Raw genomic sequence first — 19,101 nt, 5'->3', positions numbered from 1 at the left:
GAGATATCGAAACTCAAAAATTCGGCCCGAAAAAAAAAACGACAGTGGTACCCCTTACGTTTTTTTTTTTGGGGCGAAAAATTAAGTTTCTCCAATCTTCCCAAATTCTGATAGAGGGCCATGAGACTTAGACCTGAGTGCAAAAATGGAGGCTCTAGCCCCTTCCAGAGCTGAGATATCGAAACTCAAAAATTCGGCCCGAAAAAAAAACGACAGTGGTACCCCTTACGGGTTTTTTTTGGGCGAAAAATTAAGTTTCTCCAATCTTCCCAAATTCTGATAGAGGGCCATGAGACTTAGACCTGAGTGCAAAAATGGAGGCTCTAGCCCCTTCCAGAGCTGAGATATCGAAACTTAAAAATTCGGCCCGAAAAAAAAACGACAGTGGTACCCCTTACGTTTTTTTTTTTGGGGCGAAAAATTAAGTTTCTCCAATCTTCCCAAAACTCTGGATTCTGATAGAGGGCCATGAGACTTAGACCTGAGTGCAAAAATGGATGCTCTAGCCCCTTCCAGAGCTGAGATATCGAAACTCAAAAATTCGGCCCGAAAAAAAAAACGACAGTGGTACCCCTTACGGGTTTTTTTTGGGCGAAAAATTAAGTTTCTCCAATCTTCCCAAATTCTGATAGAGGGCCATGAGACTTAGACCTGAGTGCAAAAATGGAGGCTCTAGCCCCTTCCAGAGCTGAGATATCGAAACTCAAAAATTCGGCCCGAAAAAAAAAACGACAGTGGTACCCCTTACGGGTTTTTTTTGGGCGAAAAATTAAGTTTCTCCAATCTTCCCAAATTCTGATAGAGGGCCATGAGACTTAGACCTGAGTGCAAAAATGGAGGCTCTAGCCCCTTCCAGAGCTGAGATATCGAAACTTAAGAATTCGGCCCGAAAAAAAAACGACAGTGGTACCCCTTACGGGTTTTTTTTGGGCGAAAAATTAAGTTTCTCCAATCTTCCCAAATTCTGATAGAGGGCCATGAGACTTAGACCTGAGTGCAAAAATGGAGGCTCTAGACCCTTCCAGAGCTGAGATATCGAAACTCAAAAATTCGGCTGGAAAAAAAAAAACGACAGTGGTACCCCTTACGTTTTTTTTTTTTTGGGCGAAAAATTAAGTTTTCTCCAATCTTCCCAAATTCTGATAGAGGGCCATGAGACTTAGACCTGAGTGCAAAAATGGAGGCTCTAGCCCCTTCCAGAGCTGAGATATCGAAACTCAAAAATTCGGCCCGAAAAAAAAACGACAGTGGTACCCCTTACGTTTTTTTTTTTTGGGGCGAAAAATTAAGTTTCTCCAATCTTCCCAAATTCTGATAGAGGGCCATGAGACTTAGACCTGAGTGCAAAAATGGAGGCTCTAGCCCCTTCCAGAGCTGAGATATCGAAACTCAAAAATTCGGCCCGAAAAAAAAAACGACAGTGGTACCCCTTACGGGTTTTTTTTTTGGGCGAAAAATTAAGTTTCTCCAATCTTCCCAAATTCTGATAGAGGGCCATGAGACTTAGACCTGAGTGCAAAAATGGAGGCTCTAGCCCCTTCCAGAGCTGAGATATCGAAACTCAAAAATTCGGCCCGAAAAAAAAAACGACAGTGGTACCCCTTACGGGTTTTTTTTTGGGCGAAAAATTAAGTTTCTCCAATCTTCCCAAATTCTGATAGAGGGCCATGAGACTTAGACCTGAGTGCAAAAATGGAGGCTCTAGCCCCTTTCAGAGCTGAGATATCGAAACTCAAAAATTCGGCCCGAAAAAAAAAACGACAGTGGTACCCCTTACGTTTTTTTTTTTTGGGGCGAAAAATTAAGTTTCTCCAATCTTCCCAAATTCTGATAGAGGGCCATGAGACTTAGACCTGAGTGCAAAAATGGAGGCTCTAGCCCCTTCCAGAGCTGAGATATCGAAACTCAAAAATTCGGTCCGAAAAAAAAACGACAGTGGTACCCCTTACGTTTTTTTTTGGGCGAAAAATTAAGTTTCTCCAATCTTCCCAAATTCTGATAGAGGGCCATGAGACTTAGACCTGAGTGCAAAAATGGAGGCTCTAGCCCCTTCCAGAGCTGAGATATCGAAACTCAAAAATTCGGCCCGAAAAAAAAACGACAGTGGTACCCCTTACGTTTTTTTTTTTGGGCGAAAAATTAAGTTTCTCCAATCTTCCCAAATTCTGATAGAGGGCCATGAGACTTAGACCTGAGTGCAAAAATGGAGGCTCTAGCCCCTTCCAGAGCTGAGATATCGAAACTCAAAAATTCGGCCCGAAAAAAAAACGACAGTGGTACCCCTTACGTTTTTTTTTTGGGCGAAAAATTAAGTTTCTCCAATCTTCCCAAATTCTGATAGAGGGCCATGAGACTTAGACCTGAGTGCAAAAATGGAGGCTCTAGCCCCTTCCAGAGCTGAGATATCGAAACTTAAAAATTCGGCCCGAAAAAAAAAACGACAGTGGTACCCCTTACGTTTTTTTTTTTGGGGCGAAAAATTACGTTTCTCCAATCTTCCCAAAACTCTGGATTCTGATAGAGGGCCATGAGACTTAGACCTGAGTGCAAAAATGGAGGCTCTAGCCCCTTCCAGAGCTGAGATATCGAAACTCAAAAATTCGGCCCGAAAAAAAAAAACGACAGTGGTACCCCTTACGTTTTTTTTTTGGGCGAAAAATTAAGTTTCTCCAATCTTCCCAAATTCTGATAGAGGGCCATGAGACTTAGACCTGAGTGCAAAAATGGAGGCTCTAGCCCCTTCCAGAGCTGAGATATCGAAACTCAAAAATTCGGCCCGAAAAAAAAAACGACAGTGGTACCCCTTACGTTTTTTTGGGGGGGCGAAAAATTAAGTTTCTCCAATCTTCCCAAATTCTGATAGAGGGCCATGAGACTTAGACCTGAGTGCAAAAATGGAGGCTCTAGCCCCTTCCAGAGCTGAGATATCGAAACTCAAAAATTCGGCCTGAAAAAAAAACGACAGTGGTACCCCTTACGTTTTTTTTTTTTGGGCGAAAAATTAAGTTTCTCCAATCTTCCCAAATTCTGATAGAGGGCCATGAGACTTAGACCTGAGTGCAAAAATGGAGGCTCTAGCCCCTTCCAGAGCTGAGATATCGAAACTAAAAAATTCGGCCCGAAAAAAAAAACGACAGTGGTACCCCTTACGTTTTTTTTTTTGGGGCGAAAAATTAAGTTTCTCCAATCTTCCCAAATTCTGATAGAGGGCCATGCGACTTAGACCTGAGTGCAAAAATGGAGGCTCTAGCCCCTTCCAGAGCTGAGATATCGAAACTCAAAAATTCGGCCCGAAAAAAAAACGACAGTGGTACCCCTTACGTTTTTTTTTTTGGGCGAAAAATTAAGTTTCTCCAATCTTCCCAAATTCTGATAGAGGGCCATGAGACTTAGACCTGAGTGCAAAAATGGAGGCTCTAGCCCCTTCCAGAGCTGAGATATCGAAACTAAAAAATTCGGCCCGAAAAAAAAACGACAGTGGTACCCCTTACGTTTTTTTTTGGGCGAAAAATTAAGTTTCTCCAATCTTCCCAAATTCTGATAGAGGGCCATGAGACTTAGACCTGAGTGCAAAAATGGAGGCTCTAGCCCCTTCCAGAGCTGAGATATCGAAACTCAAAAATTCGGCCCGAAAAAAAAACGACAGTGGTACCCCTTACGTTTTTTTTTTGGGCGAAAAATTAAGTTTCTCCAATCTTCCCAAATTCTGATAGAGGGCCATGAGACTTAGACCTGAGTGCAAAAATGGAGGCTCTAGCCCCTTCCAGAGCTGAGATATCGAAACTCAAAAATTCGGCCCGAAAAAAAAAACGACAGTGGTACCCCTTACGTTTTTTTTTTTGGGGCGAAAAATTAAGTTTCTCCAATCTTCCCAAATTCTGATAGAGGGCCATGAGACTTAGACCTGAGTGCAAAAATGGAGGCTCTAGCCCCTTCCAGAGCTGAGATATCGAAACTCAAAAATTCGGCCCGAAAAAAAAACGACAGTGGTACCCCTTACGGGTTTTTTTTGGGCGAAAAATTAAGTTTCTCCAATCTTCCCAAATTCTGATAGAGGGCCATGAGACTTAGACCTGAGTGCAAAAATGGAGGCTCTAGCCCCTTCCAGAGCTGAGATATCGAAACTTAAAAATTCGGCCCGAAAAAAAAACGACAGTGGTACCCCTTACGTTTTTTTTTTTGGGGCGAAAAATTAAGTTTCTCCAATCTTCCCAAAACTCTGGATTCTGATAGAGGGCCATGAGACTTAGACCTGAGTGCAAAAATGGATGCTCTAGCCCCTTCCAGAGCTGAGATATCGAAACTCAAAAATTCGGCCCGAAAAAAAAAACGACAGTGGTACCCCTTACGGGTTTTTTTTGGGCGAAAAATTAAGTTTCTCCAATCTTCCCAAATTCTGATAGAGGGCCATGAGACTTAGACCTGAGTGCAAAAATGGAGGCTCTAGCCCCTTCCAGAGCTGAGATATCGAAAATCAAAAATTCGGCCCGAAAAAAAAAACGACAGTGGTACCCCTTACGGGTTTTTTTTGGGCGAAAAATTAAGTTTCTCCAATCTTCCCAAATTCTGATAGAGGGCCATGAGACTTAGACCTGAGTGCAAAAATGGAGGCTCTAGCCCCTTCCAGAGCTGAGATATCGAAACTTAAGAATTCGGCCCGAAAAAAAAACGACAGTGGTACCCCTTACGGGTTTTTTTTGGGCGAAAAATTAAGTTTCTCCAATCTTCCCAAATTCTGATAGAGGGCCATGAGACTTAGACCTGAGTGCAAAAATGGAGGCTCTAGACCCTTCCAGAGCTGAGATATCGAAACTCAAAAATTCGGCTGGAAAAAAAAAAACGACAGTGGTACCCCTTACGTTTTTTTTTTTTTGGGCGAAAAATTAAGTTTTCTCCAATCTTCCCAAATTCTGATAGAGGGCCATGAGACTTAGACCTGAGTGCAAAAATGGAGGCTCTAGCCCCTTCCAGAGCTGAGATATCGAAACTCAAAAATTCGGCCCGAAAAAAAAACGACAGTGGTACCCCTTACGGTTTTTTTTGGGGCGAAAAATTAAGTTTCTCCAATCTTCCCAAATTGTGATAGAGGGCCATGAGACTTAGACCTGAGTGCAAAAATGGAGGCTCTAGCCCCTTCCAGAGCTGAGATATCGAAACTCAAAAATTCGGCCCGAAAAAAAAAACGACAGTGGTACCACTTACGTTTTTTTTTTGGGCGAAAAATTAAGTTTCTCCAATCTTCCCAAATTCTGATAGAGGGCCATGAGACTTAGACCTGAGTGCAAAAATGGAGGCTCTAGCCCCTTCCAGAGCTGAGATATCGAAACTCAAAAATTCTGCCCGAAAAAAAAAACGACAGTGGTACCCCTTACGTTTTAGTTTTTGGGGCGAAAAATTAAGTTTCTCCAATCTTCCCAAATTCTGATAGAGGGCCATGAGACTTAGACCCGAGTGCAAAAATGGAGGCTCTAGCCCCCTCCAGAGCTGAGATATCGAAACTCAAAAATTACGCCCGAAAAAAAAAACGACAGTGGTACCCCTTACGTTTTTTTTTTTGGAGCGAAAAATTAAGTTTCTCCAATCTTCCCAAATTCTGATAGAGGGCCATGAGACTTAGACCTGAGTGCAAAAATGGAGGCTCTAGCCCCTTCCAGAGCTGAGATATCGAAACTCAAAAATTTGGCCCGAAAAAAAAAAACGACAGTGGTACCCCTTACGTTTTAGTTTTTGGGGCGAAAAATTAAGTTTCTCCAATCTTCCCAAATTCTGATAGAGGGCCATGAGACTTAGACCTGAGCGCAAAAATGGAGGCTCTAGCCCCTTCCAGAGCTGAGATATCGAAACTCAAAAATTCGGCCCGAAAAAAAAAACGACAGTGGTACCCCTTACGTTTTTTTTTGGGCGAAAAATTAAGTTTCTCCAATCTTCCCAAATTCTGATAGAGGGCCATGAGACTTAGACCTGAGTGCAAAAATGGAGGCTCTAGCCCCTTCCAGAGCTGAGATATCGAAACTCAAAAATTCGGCCCGAAAAAAAAACGACAGTGGTACCCCTTACGTTTTTTTTTGGGGGGCGAAAAATTAAGTTTCTCCAATCTTCCCAAAACTCTGGATTCTGATAGAGGGCCATGAGACTTAGACCTGAGTGCAAAAATGGAGGCTCTAGTCCCTTCCAGAGCTGAGATATCGAAACTCAAAAATTCGGCCCGAAAAAAAAACGACAGTGGTACCCCTTACGTTTTTTTTTTTGGGCGAAAAATTAAGTTTCTCCAATCTTTCCAAATTCTGATAGAGGGCCATGAGACTTAGACCTGAGTGCAAAATGGAGGCTCTAGCCCCTTCCAGAGCTGAGATATCGTAACTCAAAAATTCGGCCCGAAAAAAAAAACGACAGTGGTACCCCTTACGTTTTTTTTTGGGGGCGAAAAATTAAGTTTCTCCAATCTTCCCAAATTCTGATAGAGGGCCATGAGACTTAGACCTGAGTGCAAAAATGGAGGCTCTAGCCCCTTCCAGAGCTGAGATATCGAAACTCAAAAATTCGGCCCGAAAAAAAAAACGACAGTGGTACCCCTTACGTTTTTTTTTTTGGGGCGAAAAATTAAGTTTCTCCAATCTTCCCAAATTCTGATAGAGGGCCAAGAGACTTAGACCTGAGTGCAAAAATGGAGGCTCTTGCCCCTTCCAGAGCTGAGATATCGAAACTCAAAAATTCGGCCCGAAAAAAAAAACGACAGTGGTACCCCTTACGTTTTTTTTTTTGGGGGCGAAAAATTAAGTTTCTCCAATCTTCTCAAAACTCTGGATTCTGATAGAGGGCCATGAGACTTAGTCCTGAGTGCAAAAATGGAGGCTCTAGACCCTTCCAGAGCTGAGATATCTAAACTCAAAATTTCGACCTGAAAAAAAAAACGACAGTGGTACCCCTTACGTTTTTTTTGGGGGGGGGGGGGGGCGAAAAATTAAGTTTCCCCAATCTTCTCAAAACTCTGGATTCGGATAGAGGGCCATGAGACTTAGTCCTGAGTGCAAATATGGAGGCTCTAGACCCTTCCAGAGCTGAGATATCTCAACTCAAAATTTCGACCTGAAAAAAAAAACGACAGTGGTACCCCTTACGTTTTTTTGGGGGGGGCGAAAAATTAAGTTTCCCCAATCTTCTCAAAACTCTGGATTCTGATAGAGAGCCATGAGACTTAAACCTGAGTGCAAAAATGGAGGCTCTAGACCCTTCCAGAGGTGAGATGTCGAAACTCAAAATTTCGACCCGAAAAAAAAAACGACAGTGGTACCCCTTACGTTTTTTTGGGGGGGGCAAAAAATTGAGTTTCCCCAATCTTCTCAAAACTCTGGATTCTGATAGCGGGCCATGAGACTTAGTCCTGAATGCAAAAATGGAGGCTCTAGACCCTTCCAGATCTTAGATATCGAAACTCAAAAATTCGACCCGAAAAAAAACGACAGTGTTACCCCTTTCGTTTTTTGTTTGTTTTTTTTCGGGCGAAAAATTACGTTTCTCCAATCTTCTCAAAACTCTGCATTCTGAAAGAGGGTCATGAGACTTAAACGTACAGTATGAAATTTTTGGCCACCAGGGGTCACTCATTTAAAATAATAACAAAAGACGTACTTTGATGACGTCGGGAAAGAGCGTGGGCTCACGGGAGTTGTTGTCGCTGTCAATGACAACCAGCTCAGCTCATGGCATGACATCATTGGTTCACAAAATATACGGATATACGGCATCTCTCTGTAGATTTAGCTTGTTGAGAAGCTTTAAATGCAACCCCAATGTTTACCTGTGTCATGCTTCTCCTGTCCCAAACCCTTCTCGGGTCATATTTTTCACCCGTACGTTTGAGCTTTACTGAGCTGGCTGTAGCAGCAGAACGTGCAGGCAAAGCGTAATCGTGGTCCACAACTATAATACAGACCGCAGTAGACGAATATAAAATATTTATATTACGCTCCTTCAATGAATGACCTATTTTAGAACATTTTTCATTTATAGGGCGCACCGGATTATAAAGCACATACTGCTTAGATACTACAAAGATACTGCAGTCAAACGTTTGACTGGGTTTGCGTTATGCATCCACTATGTGCTAAAGGCTAAAGGGAATATAGTGAGTGCGCGGCGCCGGAGGTAAGGCGTTTATTTAGTAAGCATGAGCGCGCTGAAGCAGGCACGTACATTCGCAGCCTGACTCATAAGAGTATTCAATGTGCGTGGCTCGCTAACAGCAACAGTTGGCTGTTTTGCATGAGACGAACCGGTTACTGTGAACGGGGAGCGCTTTATGCGCGAGCAGCACCGGGGACAGTGTCTGTTAAGAGTGAGCGCTCGTGAGCGCTCGTGAGTGGGCACGTGATTTACACACATAAAAATACGTACGGCTTTTTTTTCTTCGTCATTTTCTTTGCTTTATTGACGGTAGTCCAGTGTTCCCCTTTGTGTTTGACGGTTTCGCCTGGTTCCGCAAGGAAGTTAGAGAAAATAGAGGAGTCAAAGGTTATATGACGGCATAGACGGGCGACGAAACGGAAATAGGAAAACGTCCCGTGTCTTCGAATTAAACTATAAATTTCTCCGTATTTGAAAGTTGGTGGAAACTGTCGGGATAGTGTAAGTACACATCTAATAGAAATATATAACATAGATACAGTTATTTTTGCTATTTTTAAAGCAGAAAAAATACATATTGTGGCTTTAAAACTGCGTGCAAAAATGGAGGCTCTAGACCCTTCCATAGCTGAGATATTGAGATCCCACTTAGCATTAATGCCATTATAAATATCTCAATATCTCAGCTCTGGAAGGGTCTAGAGCCTCCATTTTGGCACTCAGGACTAAGTTTATATATTTCCTGCTTTATATTTTGGGGTGACGTGTGACCAGGCTCTGGTTTTGATGAGATTCACACACTGACTGCGGTGTGTGTGTGTGTGTGTGTGTGTGTGCGTGTGCACCTGCTGTCTGGTCTATTACACAGTAGTGCAGTGCCAGATCAGTGCTGTGTGTAATAAGCCCAGCAGTGTTTATGTGGATGAGTGCGTGTTGCCGCTGATTGTGTCCTCTTCACATCCGTTCCTCCAGTCCTCCAGCACCTGACTGCCAACACTCACTTCAGTCCCTAATATGAAGACATGTTGTGATGATCCGTGTCAATATCGGGATTCTGATTACACCTGGTTTGGCCTATACATCCTTTAACATTCCCAGTTATTTAAGCCTCTAAATGTGTGTGTTGTGTACAGTTATAACCGATCTTCAGGCAGTTTCATGGGATTTATGTAACACGTTGCCCCCCCCCCCTTTTTTTGTAGGGAAAGTGTTGGATATTTATAATGGCATAAATGCTAAGTGGGATCTCCATATCTCAGCTCTGGAAGGGTCTAGTAAAGATATAAAATGTAAAACCTAACATTAAGGTCTCTAGCGTTATATTTTGCCAACGAACTAAAATTGAAACCATGTTATACAAATCTGTGTTTCGAAAAGGGAGAAGAGAGAGTTCGGCAAGGCGGATTCGAACTCGCGTTCAGCGCTTCAAAAAGCTGCTGTCAAGTACTTCACGCCCTACGACCCACGCCACTGAGGCTGTTACAACACGGGTGTCGTTTTGCTGTAAAGACAGGCACTTGTGCAAATATATGCTCCGTTGTAGAAAATGTAAAAAAAAAAAAAATGTTTTCTTCCCTTAGCTTGGGCCATGGCGAACTTCCAATAAATACATTTTATCAGACCGGGCCGGGCCGGCCCTCGCGGCTTCGAAACTACCGGTGTCAGAACACCGGCCCACCGGGAAAACTCCCGACTCTCCCGATTGCCACTCCGCTTCTGATGAGCAGTGACAGATCAATGCGACTCAGATGAACGCACTGAATTGTCACTACTGAAGTGAACACAAATCTGTGTAGCCAACTCAATTACTAATTATTATTTTTACTAACCCCCCAAACTATAATTTTCATCCCTTTTGGGATGGTCCAAATGTTTTCAGACTCTTTGAGAAATGAAGTGATGTGGAGCATGAGTAAAATGGTGCTTTTGACATTGGGTTAATGTAAACCTGTTGTAGGAGAGCTGCAAAATAAAAACAGCCTAGTAGGCACTTTAAAAACTAATGGAAATGTTGATAGCACACAAATCATTTTTTATGCTTATTCAAACCTACCTACCTAGATCACTCACATCAGCTAGAAACACCAAGGGTTCACTCTAAGCATGGAGATTCTGCTTTTAGCTATTATGCCAGCAGCCGCCACTGGAACCAGCTTCCAGAAGAGATCAGGTGAGCTCCTGCAGTAGTCACATTTAAATCCAGGCTCAAAACACATCTGTTTAGCTGTACATTTTGCCACTGTTCGTCTGACTGTTACTGTACTTCGTTTTATTTTTGATTCTAAATTGTTTTAATTATTTACTGTATTTTATTTTTATAATTATTTTTATTTTTCATATGTTTTATTCTAAACTGTTCTAATTATTTTGATTTCTTTTGATTATTTTAATTTTTTCTATGCAAAGCACTTTGAATTGCCATTGTGTATGAAATGTGCTATATAAATAAACTTGCCTTACCTACCTACCAGTATTAACTTTCACATGTAGTTACACATTAACCTACCTACCAGCATTGAATAAAAAAAAATATCAAACAACCCATACATCCCCACATGTTGTTTGAGAGGGTTTCAAGAAAGATCCTCCTCACTCCTCCAAAAACAAACTCCAGCATATTCAGGTGTCAGACACGACTGGATCTTCAAACGGCACAGGGTTCTGTGGTCAGATGAGACTAAAAAAAGAGCTTTTTGGCAGTAAGCTCACTAGATAGTTTGGTGGACATGAGGATAAAAAGTACCATGTGTACAATTTAATAAACCATTGGATCTTTAATGTTGGGGACCTATTTTTCAGCAGGAGGTCCTGGACTTCTTATTCAGACACATGGCATTGTGGATTCTATTAAATATCAACAGATAAAAAATCAAAACCTGACACCTTCTGCTAGAAATCTTATTATGGGCCATGGTTGGATCTGCCATCTGGACAACGATCCAAGACAAACATCAAAATCAACACAAAAATTTGTTAGGGAGCACAAAATGAAGCTTCTGCCATGACCGTCCCAGAACCCTATAGAAAATGAGTGGTCCGAACTGAAGAGAAGAAGCACAAACATGGATCTGGGAATCTGAAGGATCTGGAGAGTCTTTATGGAGGAATGGTCTCTGATCTCAGGTCAGGTGTTGTCCAAACACATCAGGCATTATAGCAGAAAACTCAGAGCAGTTATCTTGGCAAAAAGATATTGCAAAAAGGTATTTAATAAAAGGGTATGAGTAATTGTGGCCAACGTGTTTTGGAAAAAAACATTTATTTTATAATGTGATCCCACATTACACATTAACAAACATACCTAGCAACCAGTATTAACGTTCACATAGTTACACATAAACCAACCTACCAGTATTAACTTTCACATGCAGTTACACATTAACCAACCTACCTACTGTATTAACTTTCACATACAGTTACACATTAACCAACCTACCTACAAGTATTAACTTTCACATGCAGTTACACATTAACCAAACTACCTACCTACAAGTATTAACTTTAACATGCAGTTACACATTAACCTACCTACCAGTATTAACTTTCACATACAGTTACACATTAACCAACCTACCTACCTATAAGTATTAACTTTCACATGCAGTTACACATTAACCTACCTACCAGTATTAACTTTCACATACAGTTACACATTAACCTACCTACCAGTATTAACTTTCACATGCAGTTACACATTAACCTACCTACCTATAAGTATTAACTTTCACATACAGTTACACATTAACCTACCTACCAGTATTAACTTTCACATACAGTTACACATTAACCTACCTACCAGTATTAACTTTCACATGCAGTTACACATTAACCTACCTACCTATAAGTATTAACTTTCACATACAGTTACACATTAACCTACCTACCTATAAGTATTAACTTTCACATGCAGTTACACATTAACCTACCTACCAGTATTAACTTTCACATACAGTTACACATTAACCTACCTACCTATAAGTATTAACTTTCACATGCAGTTACACATTAACCTACCTACCAGTATTAACTTTCACATAGTTACACATTAACCTACCTACCAGTATTAACTTTCACATGCAGTTACACATTAACCTACCTACCTACAAGTATTAACTTTCACATGCAGTTACACATTAACCTACCTACCTACAAGTATTAACTTTCACATACAGTTACACATTAACCTACCTACCTACCAGTATTAACTTTCACATACAGTTACACATTAACCTACCTACCTACAAGTATTAACTTTCACATGCAGTTACACATTAACCTACCTACCAGTATTAACTTTCACATACAGTTACACATTAACCTACCTACCAGTATTAACTTTCACATGCAGTTACACATTAACCTACCTACCTACAAGTATTAACTTTCACATACAGTTACACATTAACCTACCTACCTACCAGTATTAACTTTCACATACAGTTACACATTAACCTACCTACCTACAAGTATTAACTTTCACATGCAGTTACACATTAACCTACCTACCAGTATTAACTTTCACATACAGTTACACATTAACCTACCTACCTACCTACCTACCAGTATTAACTTTCACATAGTTACACATTAACCTACCTACCTACAAGTATTAACTTTCACATGCAGTTACACATTAACCTACCTACCTACCTACCTACCTACCAGTATTAACTTTCACATAGTTACACATTAACCTACCTACCAGTATTAACTTTCACATACAGTTACACATTAACCTACCTACAAGTATTAACTTTCACATGCAGTTACACATAAACCAACCTACCAGTATTAACTTTCACATACAGTTACACATTAACCTACCTACCAGTATTAACTTTCACATGCAGTTACACATTGACCTACCCATCAGTATTAACTTTCATAGTTACACATAAACCAACCTATCAGTATTAACTTTCATAGTTACACATAAACCAACCTATCAGTATTAACTTTCACATAAAGTTACTCATTAACTTTCACATGCAGTTACACATTAACTTTCACATACAGTTACTCATTATCGTTCGCATGCTGTTACTCGTCATTTCACATGCAGGTACTCATCATTTTTCACAGGCAGGTACTCGTAAACTTTCACATGAAGCTACTCGTAAACTTTCGCTTGCAATTACTCAACAACTTTCTCACGCAGTTACATATCGATTTTCACTGCAGTTACACATTAGCTTTCACATGCAGTTACACATCAACTTTCACAAGCAGTTACTCGTCGCCTTTCGCATGCCCGTTACTCATTAACTTCGCTTGCAAGTTACTCATTAACTTCAGTGCAGTTACTCATCATTTCACATGCAGCTACTCATAAACTTCGCTTACAAATTACTCATCAACTTTCAGATGCAGTTCCACATAAACTTTCTCTGCAGTTACACATAGACTTTCACATGCAGTTACCGGTTAACTTCGCTTGCAGTTACTCATTACCTTTCACATGCTTGCTACTCGTCTTTCACATGCAAGTACTCATATCTTTCACATGCAGCTACTCGTTACCTTTCGCATGCAGCTACTGGACATTTTCCGATGCAGTTACATATCGATTTTCACTGCAGTTACACATTAGCTTTCGCATGCAGTTACACATTAAATTTCACTGCAGTTACTCGTTGCCTTTCGCATGCAGCTACTCATTAACTTCGCTTGCAAGTTACTCATTAACTTCACGTACAGCTACTCACCATTTCACTGCAGTTACACGTTAACTTCGCTTGCAAGTTACTCATACTTTCACCTCAAGTTACTCGTACTTTCACCTGCAGTTACACATTAATTATCACACGCAGTTACACATATGACTTTCGCAAGCATTTACTCAATAACTTTCACCAGCAGTTACACATTAACTTCCACTTGCAGCTACTCATAAACTTCATCTGCAGATACTCATCACAGTAACATGCACTTTACTCGCCGACTTTCACCTGTAGTTACACATAGATTTTCACTGCAGTTACACATCAACTTCCACAGCAGTTACTAAATAACTTTCACATGCAGTTACACATTAACTTTCACATGCAGTTACTCATTAACTTTCACATGCAGTTACACATTAACTCTCACATGCAGTTACACATTAACTCTCACATGCAGTTACACATTAACTCACATGTAGATACACATTAACTTTCACATGCAGTTACACGGTAACACTTTACAATAAGTTTCGTTAGTTAACATTAGTTAACTACATTAGTTAATATGAACTAATAATGAATAGCACATATACAGCATTTGTTAATCTTTGTTAATGTTATTTTCAACATTTACTAATACTTGATTAAAATCTTGTTAACATTAGTTAATTCACCGTTAACTAACATGAACTAACAATGAACAGCTGTGTTTTCATGAACTAACATTAACAAAGATGAACAAATGCAGTAACAAATGTATTGCTCATGGTTAGTGCATGTTAGTAAATACATTAACTAATGAACCTTATTGTAAAGTGTTACCAGTTACACATTGTTGGTTAAAAACAAGAAAGTGGCTAGTAAAAACGTCGAGTGGCTGGTCGATTTAGAAATCCACAGTGGCCGCCGGTGGACAAAAGAGTTGATTTCCATCCCTGCTTGGTAAATGTCAAGGTGTCATAACAAAGACATCTCAAACAATGTCATATTTGCATTAAAACTTTCATAACTGAGCAAAAGACACTTAATGAACGTTGTCACAAACATGCATAAACCTTCCTTCATATTCATAACATACATCATGTTAGTCTTATGCATACCCCTTCAAGTAACGTGTTACCAAAGAATGAATCTCAGACAGTTCATAAGAGAAACGTGTGCAGGATTCCGTGTTGCAAGAATGCTGTCTTGACGAAGCCTAACTTGCTTCATAAATGTAATATATTTTTTAATATTTAATTTATCAGTCAGAGCAGGAATCAAGGCTACATTCGAATAAACAAAGCCAGCGGAGCGATTATCTCTGTCCATCTTGAGGAATGAAAACGGTTGAACCAAAGAACGTATATTGACAAGAAGTGAACGCTCCATTGCAACACAAGTATTTTGCAGTATTATCTTATATTAATGACCGTTAAAACAAAACTATGTAAACAAAAAAAAACACAGCCACTGTTCAAAGTGGCAGTTAAAGTTATAGGATAACGGACACAGCGCATCAATGATCATCATGTTTGTAGCATGATCCAGGGGATTAAAACGTACAAAATATATTTCAGGCCTAATGGAGTTGGTAACTAATATAAGTAGTAAATGTGTAAAGTTGCATACAATGGAAATACCATAGACTGTAAAAAATATGGACAAAGCGTCTGTGACGTCACTCATAGACTTTCTGAAGAACAGGTTTGAGGCTGTTTATGGGGGGTATGGGCGGCACCATATTAGAAAATCTTGAGAAATACAAAATACAAATGTTTCAGAAAGGATACAGAGATGCGTCGTGTCAGATCATGGCCAAGACGTCCAATTCCACTCGGCGCAGCCCGTTATCAGCTGTCAATCAAAGTTAACCGCCCTTATTTTTCATACATTTTACATCCAAATACGATCTAAACTAACGAGTTAGAAAAAAATTCACTCACCTCACAGTTGTCAGGCACTCAGAACCTATCGAAAAATACAATAAAAGTCAAACTGTAAACATATGAATTGATGCTGTGAAAACGGACATTTTAATGTGAGGTCTATGGATATTCAACCCCCTTTTGGGACCGGCCTCTAGCGGATTTTCGATGGATTGCAGTTTTTCCCACTTCCGGGTAGGCTTCATTTTTCAGATTAGAATTTTGCCGCTTGGGAAAAATTAGAAGAAAAAACTACCTCAAAAAACTGTTATCTATGCTGTTGTCCAGTAACTCCAGTTGGAATTTTCACCCCAAAATGGCGGCCCCGCTCCTGAAGCGCCACCTAGTGGCTTTTACCAAAAAAGCATCAGAGTTTTGCTTCTTGTTCTTCTATACTCTTTGGTTGAACTCTGACCAATAAGAAGATCGTTTTATACATGTGGCTTGCATAAACAAATTTTGGTACGCTTTGAAATGTTGCCTTGTGAAAGCAAACCGAACGAGTAAAAAATTAAATCCGTGCTTCAGAACACAGAAAATGACCTACAGGTATGAAAATGCAGCCCTACACTGCAACCTATGGCATGAGTTGGGCTTTGCTTATCAGGTTTTCTGATAATCAAGTCATTTTGTGTGAAAAGACAATGGTCATGAAAACAGTAGACTTCCTTTTGGAAAAAAATACTTTTGGCATTTGGTTGGAGAGACAGTGCTCACAGAAGGCACATGCAAACTTTCTTTCTCAATTGGCTCATTTTGGCTTTCATGGGCTCTATAATAACATTTTCTACTAGGGCTGAACGATTTTGAAAAATAATCTAATTGCGATTTTTTTTAACCAATATTGCGATTGCGATTTAATATGCGATTTAAAAAAAAGTTCTTTACCTTCTGTATTAGTCGACAAAGACAAGCAATAAATCATTGTACAGTAGAGATGGGAATCTTTAGATAGCTCATGATCCGATCTAATTAATTAATCTTAATAACTCTTAAAATATGTATTTAATTACTTGTGTAAAAACACATACTTTAAAAAATAAAAAACATTTAATTAAACCAATTACATGTTAAGAATTTTAAAATAGGCTATATAAAATAATATAGCTTCAAAATATAAAAGCTAGTAAATAAAGAGAAACAAAAAAAGCATTACAAGCATTTAACAAAGAGTGGTCTCAGTATTTAAAAGTAGGCTGTCTGAATGTTTATCATTCAAGAGCTGGAGTGATTTCCCCTCAGTTTAGATACGATAAGCTGCATTCACACTAATGCATATATCTCTTTTGAAATTGTAAATGTGCTTTGTCCTGTTGGTTTAAGATATAACTGACCGTGTTCACATTAATTTCGCGTCATAAAAGCATTTTGACATGCAAGTACATTTAACCAATGAGTCGCTTACGGCCGCGTGCACGAGCGCTCTTCACAAAGCACGCGTTAGTATTTTAAAATGAAATCAGCCTTCTCAGTGATTTTCATAGTTTTAATATATAAGCCAACTGCATTCCAAAAGACATAAATAATGCCTCTGTGAAGCATTTGTAAAGAAAATTCCCACGGGAGAGAACGCGCACTGCAAGTGTAACGTTATAACATCAAGCAAAGCGGCAAAACCTGTTCAATGAAGCCCGCGAATGTCCTTGTAATTCGGTTCAATCCCGAACTTTATGAAATAACGCTACTATGTTTCGGAAGGTTCGAGTGGTGTCGTGTGTGTGAGTGAGGAAGAGAGAGAGCGAGAAAATAGAAGCAAGCAGAACGGTTCGTTTCTGAAGCACGCACAGCGTCATCACGCATCTGTGTTTAAAAACTAAGCTCAGACTCGATTCTGAAATTCTCTGAATCGATCCAGGATTGTTGAGGAGAGAATAAATAACACAATATCACATACATTAAAAATAAACTTTTCTTTTCTGAACGCCAAACCGCGTAGCGTGGCAAGTTGATGCTTTTATCTTGCAGACTGCTTTTCTCTCGCGTGTCACGTGACCAGTGTAATCGCAGCTCTTGCGATTACAAAATCGCGTTTCATCATAAAATCGCGTTTCATCATATCGCGATTTTATCGCAAATGCAATTAATCGTTCAGCCCTATTTTCTACCTCATGAATTTCGCTGAATATGAAATGAATATCTTCATAAATGGATATTAAAGGCTTTAGCTGTGCTTTGCCGCCGGAGTATAATAGAAACCCACATTTTGCTTAAGCCGAACAATAACTCCTGGCAAATAAACCGTCGAGGTATAACGGTTAACGGTAAAGCTGTAAACGTGCGTGGGAGAGAGCAGACCTTGCCTATATCAGAGCAACTCAAAATTTCGACCCAAAAAAAACGACAGTGGTACCCCTGTGGGTTTTTTTTGGTGCGAAAGAATAAGTTTCTCTGATCTTCTTTAAACTCTGGATTCTGATAGAGGGCCATGAGACTTAGACCTGAGTGCAAAAATGGAGGCTCTAGACCCTTCCAGAGCTGAGATATTGAGATCCCACTTAGCATTTATGCCATTATAAATATCTCAATATGTCAGCACTGGAAGGGTCTAGAGCCTCCATTTTTGCACTCAGGTCTAAATCCCATGGCCCTCTATCAGAATCCAGAGTTTCAAGAAGATCAGAGAAACTCAAAATTTCGACCCCAAAAAAAAAAAAACGACAGTGGTACCCCTGTCGTTTTTTTTTTCGGTGCGAAAAAATAAGTTTCTCCAATCTTCTTGAAACTCTGGATTCTGATAGAGGGCCATGGGATTTAGACCTGAGTGCAAAAATGGAGGCTCTAGACCCTTCCAGAGCTGAGATATTGAGATCCCACTTAGCATTTATGCCATTATAAATATCTCAATATGTCAGCACTGGAAGGGTCTAGAGCCTCCATTTTTGCACTCAGGTCTAAATCCCATGACCCTCTATCAGAATCCAGAGTTTTAAGAAGATCAGAGAAACTCAAAATTTCGACTCCAAAAAAAAAAAACGACAGTGGTACCCCTGTCGTTTTTTTTTCGGTGCGAAAAAATAAGTTTCTCCAATCTTCTTGAAACTCTGGATTCTGATAGAGGGCCATGGGATTTAGACCTGAGTGCAAAAATGGAGGTTCTAGACCCTTCCAGAGCTGAGATACTGAGATCCCACGTAGCATTTATGCCATTGGGTTCGTGGACGGTGGAATTATGGGACGGCGCTTGGTGCTACGGACTCAGGGGCCCTAGCTGAGTGCAGTAAAATAGTTTTTATCATGACAGGAACTTTAATTAAAATGTCCAAAAAAATGGATGGATGGAAGCATGGCCTGGGAGTGGTAACGGGACGTTTGGTAAATATAGTGGGTTATTGGACAAATAGTGGGTTCGAGGGGACCGGTCAGTGGGCGGGGGGCCGGTCGCCCTTACGAAGCGGTGGTCGGATGGA

General features: G+C 40.2%; 1 protein-coding gene across 1 annotated transcript in view; it reads right to left on the bottom strand.

The window, feature by feature from the left end:
• Positions 1-11,364: 11,364 nt before the first annotated feature.
• The window catches only part of bmpr1bb (bone morphogenetic protein receptor type 1Bb), a 103,475-nt gene continuing 95,738 nt past the window's right edge, over positions 11,365-19,101 (bottom strand). The window contains exons 15-19 of the transcript XR_016149413.1: positions 15,713-15,737; positions 15,560-15,623; positions 13,081-14,725; positions 12,681-12,860; positions 11,365-12,626 (exon numbers count right to left, since the gene is read on the bottom strand). The gene's annotated coding sequence lies outside the window, so the exon portion shown is untranslated. The remainder of the gene's footprint in view (positions 12,627-12,680; positions 12,861-13,080; positions 14,726-15,559; positions 15,624-15,712; positions 15,738-19,101) is intronic.

This window comes from Pimephales promelas, chromosome 23, assembly GCF_988280905.1.
Source record: "Pimephales promelas chromosome 23, fPimPro1.hap1.1, whole genome shotgun sequence".
Lineage (NCBI taxonomy): Eukaryota > Metazoa > Chordata > Actinopteri > Cypriniformes > Leuciscidae > Pimephales > Pimephales promelas.
The sequence above is the reverse complement of the archived record's forward strand: the minus strand, read 5'-3'. Positions and strand labels throughout refer to the sequence as shown.